We start from the raw sequence: 9038 nt of genomic DNA, 5'->3' as shown, positions 1-9038 counted from the left end.
TGGGTTCATAGTTTGACCATTCGGTTCGAACAAACGACCCGTTCTGACAACTAAATATTACAAGCAAAAAATTATGGAACCGTTTTGGCCACCGATTTTCGGGTTGATGGTTAGATTGTTCGATTCGAATGAACAACCCATTCTAACAACAAAAATTACAGGCAACAAATTGAGTGTAAGATGTCCATTAAGTAGTATCATACATGTTATGTCATTCGAGCGTGTGACATACGACTCGAAAATGGAACCTTTCTGCCCACCGGTTTTTGGCTTGACGATTCGAACGAATGGCCCATTCTGACAACAACAATAAAAAAAAATAAAAAGCGGCAAAAAACCATTGAACAGATCAACAGGTTAACGGTTCGACCACTTGGGTCAATGGGTCATTGACCAATTCAATGGTTTTTAGCAAGGGACCGGGATTGGGGTAAAACAGAACTAATTGCTTGGACGGTTCCAAATTAAAAAAACGGACGACCCGTCCTGAAAAAAAAATTACACTTGTGAGGTCCATTAAGCAATACCATATGTGTCATGTCATTTGAACGTGTGACTCATACAACCCGAAAATGGAACCATTTCGGCCACCAGTTTTTGGGTCGACAGTTTGACTGTTCGATTCGAATTGATGGCCCATTCTGACAACAAAAATTAAAAAAAACAAAAAAAGACAAAAAATCATTAAATGAGTCAATAGGTCGAATGGTTCGACTACTCGGGTCAATGGGTCATTGATCGATTCAACGGTTTTTGGCCAGGGATTGGGTCAACGAATCAACGGTTCTGATGCAGCACAATCTGGGCACTCCTAGCTGGCTGAGGCTTGGCTCCTAGATGTGACGGACGACACCTGAGAGGAAGAGGAAGGTGAAGGGTTCCCGGGGAGCTCTCCCAGTGGGAATACTCCAATGGCTAAGTTAGAACTTTGAGGAAACTCAAAGAAGACACAAATAGTTAAGAGTGTTGAAAGTGTTAGCTTCAATACCTTTGTTTCGTGAGGGTCGGGGTCTTCTTATACTGGAGCTCAGTCACATCAGGCATAACCGCCACTGCCCTAGCCGTTACTGCCAGGGCTTGGGTGGTAGGTGCAGGCTGCTACTACAGGGTACGGACTCATCAGGCATGCCATGCTTTTCAAAGACGGCAGGCAGAACGCCGCCTAGCAAGGGATGCGGGCACTGCCACTGGATCTGGCAGGTATGGATGTCAGGCAAGTACGGTTGTCAGGCGGATCTCCCCTGTAGTCTGCCAAGTTGTTGTACACCCAACCACCTGGGACAGGTTTGCCCTGCACCAAGGTACCAAGGTACACCGAGGTGCTTTTATTGGAGGCGAGCCTTAAGCAAGTACGAACAAGAGTTTCAACGGTGCTGCCCCGAGGTGTTTCTCCCTCGGGACACTTAGCCAAAATCTGGGGTGCTCCCTTCTTAGGAAGGGAGAGCTCAGGGCCCCTCAAGAGGTGCTCGGGTCTCAAGGGGAGCTCGGGTCCCCTTGCACGGGGGGAGCTCGGGGAGCTCCGCCTTCAGGCTTGGGGTGAACTGGGCCTTGCTTCTCGGCGGGTTGTCACACCCATCGAGTCGTTTGGTCGGGCCTCGACAAGCTTGTTACGGCGAGTTGTGGCCAGGCTGTCGTGCTGAGTTGTCGCTTGTGCCATGTCATATACATGTGTCCCAATGCTACGAAGTTGGGCAAAATCACCCTACATCAATTGCCCCCTACTCCCCGTGCTAGGGGTTCCTACCCAACGCGGGAGTCCGCGATCTACCGGGTGGATTTGGCTTGGGTCCTGAGCTCTCGTATCTATCAGCTCATCGATTGGACCGGTTCTTTGTTTGGTTCTAGCAGGTGCAGCTCGGGTCACGTACGATCTATGCACAGACATCATGCAACTTATGGACTCCACGGATGTCAAAAAATGCGCTAAATCGATTTTGCCTCAAAGGTCGCACAACCGGTTTTCATGAGGACCAACAAATCATTTTGATCTCAACCGTTGATGCCCGCGTATAGTGGCTATAAATAATGAGGGTCCTAGCCATTTTCCTTCACCACAAATTCTCAACCGTAGTCTTGAGCTCGCATCTAAAGCCTCCAGCTCGGGTAAGTTCTTCCCAGTCCGGTCCATCTCTTTTTGGTGAGTCACCCTAGCTCTTCTTTGGTTTCATTGCTATGTCTTCCTTTGATAGTCAATTAGATGAGCCCAAGGTGCCCAAGGTGGGTACCTCGGCTCAAGGTAACCCTACTGGAGTCCAGTCCCCCGAGGCACGGGAGGCCTCAGGTAATTTGGCACCCACCTCTCACCGAGGTTGGATGCCGAACAGGTTCAAACCCTCCACCATGACCCTAGAGAGGCTCTACCACCTTATTCAGCAGTACAACCTGCCAAGGGAGTACACCTACAGTATATCTGCGGGTAACTTCCCATTGGAGCACAACCCTGATGAGGTCGTGATCTTCCAGGAGCATCTCATAGTTGGGCTGTGCCTTCCATTCCGTCCACTCATAGTGGAGGTCCTGAACCACCTCAATGTTACGATAGACCAGCTTCACCCGAACTCGGTATGTAACATGGTCGGAACCATCTCCCTCTGCTATGAGTATGTCCTTCCCCTTAACTTGGACATATTCTGTTCTATCCTCACCATCAAGAAGAGTGCATCATGTGTTCTCCCCGAGCACAGGAGGGCTTGCTACTTGTCTCCTCACCCTGGGTTCAAGTTGATGCATAAGCTTCCTAGCAAAATCCCGGCTTGGAAGCAGGACTACTTCGTAGTCTGGAACCCTGCGGGGTGGCCCTTCCCTACTCACTGGAGGTATCCAAGACCCTGGCATCATCCTCGACAAGAAGACCAGGGAGACATTCCAATCGTGGGCTGAGGTCGGTTGTAGTTTCAAGGATTACATCACCGAGAGTATTCTCATCCAAGACGGCTTGAGTTCGGGTAGGTAGTTAGTACCTTATTTTTTTGGCCTGTTCCTTTCCTTTACTCAAGTACTAATGCCGAGCTCTGTTGCAGGTCCCATGGAGGTAGACAAACTCAAGGGAGATTGGCTCTTCAAGCACATGAAGGGGAGGAAGAAGCAAGTTGCTAAGAGAGCCCATATCGAGTCACCGCCAGCCCCCACTCCCGAGCCCAAGCTTCTGTTGGCTCCAACTTCCGAGCCCAAGCTCCCTGGGGCTCCTCCGATTATTGACTTGGAAGAGTCCATACCACTTAGGGAGCTCGAGAACTCGGCTAAGCCCACTATGAAGGCAGCAGCTGAGCCAGAGGTTGCCACCGGGGCTGCTGATATAGCAACCGAAGTCTCCACTGAGCCCATTCATACAACCGAGATGACGGTCTCCAACTCGAGAAGCCCGGATGAGGGCCAAAGTATCTTAGTCCCCCAATGTGGCCTTCGAAAAAGCAAAGGGACCGTTTACAACAAGGAAATCTCGGTCTGGGCTGATATGCTCAACCCTGCTCAGCTCGGAGCCCGGGCTGCCACCCACACTATGGTGGTAAGTTCTCTTCTTTTTCCTTTTCTTTTATATATATGTTTCTTCGGTACTAACTTCCTTTGTCAGGAAAACTCTACCGTGCACGCCCTTGCTCTTCAGTCCAAGAGGAACCTGAAGCGGGCTCTGACCGCCGAGGAGTCTTCCCGCAGTGCCCATACCAATTTGTGGGCAGCTCACGAGCAAATCCACTGGTTGGAGAGAGGCACTAAGGCCCAGAGGGACATTATCACAGCACTGACACAGGAGAAGGATGAGCTAGCACACGAGAAGGACGTGCTGAGGGGCGAGGTGGAGGCCCTCAAAGCGGAGCTGGCACATGAGAAGGGTGCGCTGAGGGGCGAGCTGGATGCCATCAGGTGGAAGTGGAAGGCCTTAAGGAAGAGGACCCTCCTGCACGAAGTGGAGTTCCTTAAGGCGGACATCGAAGAGAAGACCGAGATCTTCACTCAAGCGGTAGAGGAGACGAAGATCAAGGCTGTCGTAGAGTACATCCAATCTGATAAATTCGATGCCGTTCTGGGGGAGGCCTATTGCAAGGGGTTCAAGCTCAGTAGGTGGCTGATAAGGCACACGTACATCGAGCTTGACACAAATGCCATCACCACCTCATGAATCACGGATGAAATAGCTCGTCAAGCCACAAAGGATCCAGACTCAGAGGAGGAGGATGGTGACTAAGAAGTGGACACCTCTAACCAGCCCGAAGCTCCTGAGGAGGTCTTGTGTGGAGATGAAGATCCCCCGAAGTGATTGTCCTTGTACTCTGAGCCTGCGAGCTCAGTCTTTGTGGTTGTTTTTCTTTTTGTCGAGCTCATTGTATGAAACTTGTTGACGAAATTGATCTTTCTTTTCCAAGTGATCTTTCTTTTTCAAGTGATCTTTCTTTTCCAAGTGTTGTTTGATCCGAGCTATCATGGTTGAGTGTGCGAAGTGATTTGACGTAGTAGGGCATAGTGAAGCACATGCCCGAACTGTCTTGTGGCGTACACCGAGGTGATTGACATAGCAAGGCACAATAAGGCATAGTAAGGCATATGCCCAAACCGTCTTGTGGCATACACCGAGGTGATTGACATAGTAAGGCACAGTAAGGCATAGTAAGGAATATGCCCGAATTGTCTTGTGGTTGTATGCCGAGGTGAGCTAAGCGTCGCGGAATCTGCTGGTCTGCTTGCACCGTCGATACATCATGTACTGTGGTGCTGAGCTCCTTGGTCAAATCAGTGTTTTAGCCCCTTAGAATTTGTTCGCGTCATAGAGGTGGCTAGGTTATTATGCTAGAGTCTGTTAGTTCGGCATTTTGGCCCTTGAGCCCTGAGAGACTCGTGGTCCGCTCTCGGAGTTTGCCCATGGCATAGAAGCGACTGGGTTTTATTGCACCGAGGTCTTTGTTAGCTCGGCATTTTGGCCCTTAAGCACTGAGAGTGACTCGTGGTCTACTCAGTTATTTATAGGTAATACTGCCTTAAGTTGACAATATTCCATGCCCGAGGTACTTGTTCCCCTTCCAGGGTTTTGAGCTCATACTTTCCTTCCCCGAGTACTCGCTTTACTTAATAGGGTCCTTCCCAGTTTGGACTGAGCTTGCCAACACCGGGCTTAGGCACCATAACCTACGGAGAGCCAGGTCGCCAACGCGGAGAGTCCGCTTTTTGACCCTGGTGTTATAGTACCGAGCTACCCTTTACTGGTAGGCTGCGGTCTTGATGTATGCGAGGTCTTGTACTTCTTCAACCAAGTTGAGGTTGATGCGTAGCTCATCTTCATTTGCCCTGTCATCATGCGCTTCTACTCTCAGTGAGGGAACTTCGATCTCTGCTGGAATGAATGCTTCGGTGGCGGTCTTTTCTGTGGTATGATAGACCCATAATACACTAGGCAGCTCGTCTTCCAATAGTCCTTTAGCTCAGTCTAGTCGCGCCTTTAGTCCGCAGAGAATAGCTCTGTTTGTGACTTTCGTCTGACCATTTGCCTGAGGGTGCACCACTAAGGTGAAGTTCTGCTGAATTCCCATGTCTCGACACCAGTTTTGGAATTTGATGTCTTCAAACTGCTTACCATTGTCTGAGATCAGTACCTAAGGTAATCCGAAACGACACACTATGTTCTTCCAAAAGAAGTTTTGTACATTCCGGGCGGTGATTGTTGCGAGAGGTTCAGCTTTGACCCACTTTGTGAAATAGTCAACTGCTACCACCATGAACCTCCTTTGTCCTGTAGCTGGTGGTGGCCCAAGTAAGTCAATCCCCCATTGTGCAAATGGCCATGGGCTAGTGAGGTACTTTAGGTCGGCGGCAGGTCGGTGGTGGATGTTGGCGTGCTTCTGACACTTGTCGCATTTTTTGATAAGCTTGGTTGCATTTGCCTTCATCGTTGGCCAGTAATACCCATATCGTAGTGCTTTCTGAGCGAGGTCTCTGCCCCCCAAGTGTCCACCGCATAGGCCCTCATGAGTATCACGGAGGACGAGCTCGACTTTAGAGGGTCGCAGGCAGCACAGGTAGGGGAGCGTGTAGGATCTTCGGTACAGTCGTTCGCCTATCATGACGTATTTGGCTGTCTGATGCTCTACCCTCCTGGCGGCATTATGATCAGTGGGGAGGGTCTCATGTAGTAGGAAGCTCGTGAGCGGATCAATCCAGCTCAGCTCTACTTGAACGATGGGAGCGATCTCCTCTGCCCCCCTGAGAATGCTAGGCCGAGACAAGTTCTCTATATACATAGTTCTCATGGTGTTATCAACAGTGCTGGCTAACCGGGATAGGGCATTGGCCTCAACATTCTCTGACCTCGGGATTCGCTGGATGAAGTGTGACCAGAAGTTGAGCAGAGCTCCTCTTACTTTGGCTAAGTATGCTACCATAGTTGGCTCGCGAGCTTCATACTCACCCATAACCTGATTGACCACGAGCTGGGAATCGTTGCAGACGACAACGTGTTTGGCTTTCACTTCCTTTGCTAGATCCAGCCCAGCTAGTAGCGCCTCATACTCTGCTTCATTGTTGGATGCCATGAACTCAAAGCGTACTGCGTACTCCAGTTTCACACCACTTGGCCCATATAGAACGATCTCAGCTCCGCTGCCCTACCGATTTGACGAGCCATCTACGTGAAGGATCTGGAGTTCCTCATCCCAGTTCACGCTTGGCCTAACTAGGATGGATGTCATGCTGGTTGCTACTTCACGGCGCTCGAGCTCAACCAGCCCAGGAACCCCGGGCTCACCCGCACTGAGGGCCTCGTGTTCCACTGGCCTGGGGACTTCGGAGCTAAAGGTGCATTCTGCGATGAAGTATGCTAAGGCCTGGGCCTTGATAGTAGTTCACGGCTTATACTGGAGTTCGTATTCGCTGAGCTCAATGGCCCACTTTGTCAGCCTTCCCGAGACCTCGGGCTTGAGTAATACTTGCCTCAGAGGTTTGTTGGTAAGGACAACGATGGTGTGAACTTGGAAGTATGGGTGGAGCTTTTAGGCTGCTATGACTAGTGCATAGGTTAACTTTTCTATCTCTGGGTACCTTGTCTCTGCTCCCTGCAACACTTTACTAACATAATAGACAGGTCGTTGGTCACTTGCCGAGAGGTATAGCTCTAAAACATCACCCTCTTCGGGTCGGGTTAAGATTGGGATGCTGGCGAGGTGCCCTTTGAGCTCGTCGAATGCGAGCTGGCATTCTTCGGTTCATTCGAAACCTTTGCTCTTTATGGCCTTAAAGAAGGGCAGGCAGTGATCTGCTGACTTGGACATGAAGCGGCTCAAGGTGGCCAATCGGCCATTCAACTTCTGAACCTCCTTTAATTTCCAAGGTGGTCTCATTTCTAGGATGGCTTTGATTTTGTCCGGGTTGGCCTCAATGCCTCGCCGGTTAATGATGTATCCTAGGAATTTACCCAAGGTGACACCGAAGACACACTTGTTTGGATTTAGTTTCATATTAAATCTACACAAAATTTCAAAAAGTAAATGTAAATCTTGTATTAATTCATGTGAAAATTGGGTTTTGACGACCATGTAATCTACATAACACTATACTTTTTTGCCAATTAATGGCTCAAACAGTTTGTTTACAAGTCTTTGAAAAGTGGCCCCAGCGTTTTTCAAGCTAAAGGGCATGACCTTGTAACAATACAGGCCGAACTCGGTTATGAAAGCAGTTTTATCTTCATTAGCTAGGTCCATCGTGATTTGATTGTAGTCCAAATAGGCGTTCAGGAAGCTCAACAATTTGTGCCCCGAGGTCGCGTCCACTAGACGGTCGATCCTAGGAAATGGAAAGCAGTCCTTTGGGCAAGCTCGGTTCAGGTCGGCGTAGTTGACGCGCATTCTTCATTTACCGTTGGTCTTTTTCACAAGAACGGGGTTGGCCACCCAACTCAGGTAATGAACCTCCCTGATAAAATTGGCTGCAAGGAGCTTCCTGACCTCCTCGTCGACTGCCCTCCGTCGCTCTGGGGCTAGGTTGTGTTTCTTCTATCTAACGGGCCTAACTACAGGATCAGTGTTTGAGCCTATGAGTTATAATGTTGGGGTCTATGCCGGGCATTTCTACCGTTGACCATGCAAAAACATCTAAATTTTTTATTAAGAAACTTACCAGTTGAGACCACAGGGGTTCCTCAATAGAAGAGCCAATCTGAAGTACCTGAGCTGGGTCCTCTGCCGAAGCCGGGATGGGGATGATCTCTTCAGTAGGTGCGGCTCGCTCCGCAAACTACTCCGTGGGTCGCTCTAGCTCAAGGTCGTCTGCTACCTTGGCCTTTCCTTTGAGGGCGGCTACGTAGCATTTGCAGGACTCGAGCTGATCACCTCGCGTCACCCTGACTCCAAAGTCTATAGGGAACTTCATCGCCAGATGATAGGTGGAGACTACTACTTGTAAGGCATGGGTGATGGGCCGACCCACTATTGTGTTGTACGAGGAAGGGGTCGCGACCACCAGGAACTCGTGGCTGAGTCTTACCACACCAGGAACTCTCCCTAAAGGTTTCACCTCCTCACTACTGAATCCTACAAGCGGAGTGTTTGTGGGCTTCAAGTTGCTTTCCTGGAGCTGAAGCTGATCGAAGGCTGCCTTGAAGAGTATATCTGCCGAGATGCCCGAGTCGACTAGGATGCGCCTGACCTCGAAGTCGTTGATCTTAATCTTTATGACGAGCACGTCATCATGGGGGTAACGGATCCCCCGCACATCGTCTTCAGTGAAGAAGATCGGTTCCTCTACCCTTGGCCGCTTTGGGGGGTTAAGCTCTTCCCTGGTGGCCTCGCGGGCTGATGATCGAGCTGATGTCGAAGTGCAGCCGCAACAATTGATCCTTCGACAATTACATGGATGGTCCCCTGGACTGGTCTCTCATCGGGAGGCTGCCTCTGCGGCTGTTCTGCTTGTCTACTGGACTCGGGAGTCTCTTTACTCTGCACCCCGTGCCGACCTGCTTTATTATTATTATTATTATGTTGTACAAAATTTCTCAGATATCCATGATGGATAAGTTCTTCTATCTCGTCGCCGAGGTTTTTACAATTTTCAATACT

This window comes from Nelumbo lutea, chromosome 3 (assembly GCF_056320005.1).
Source record: "Nelumbo lutea isolate HS-2025 chromosome 3, American lotus-T2T, whole genome shotgun sequence".
Lineage (NCBI taxonomy): Eukaryota > Viridiplantae > Streptophyta > Magnoliopsida > Proteales > Nelumbonaceae > Nelumbo > Nelumbo lutea.
This window is presented reverse-complemented; position numbering follows the sequence as displayed.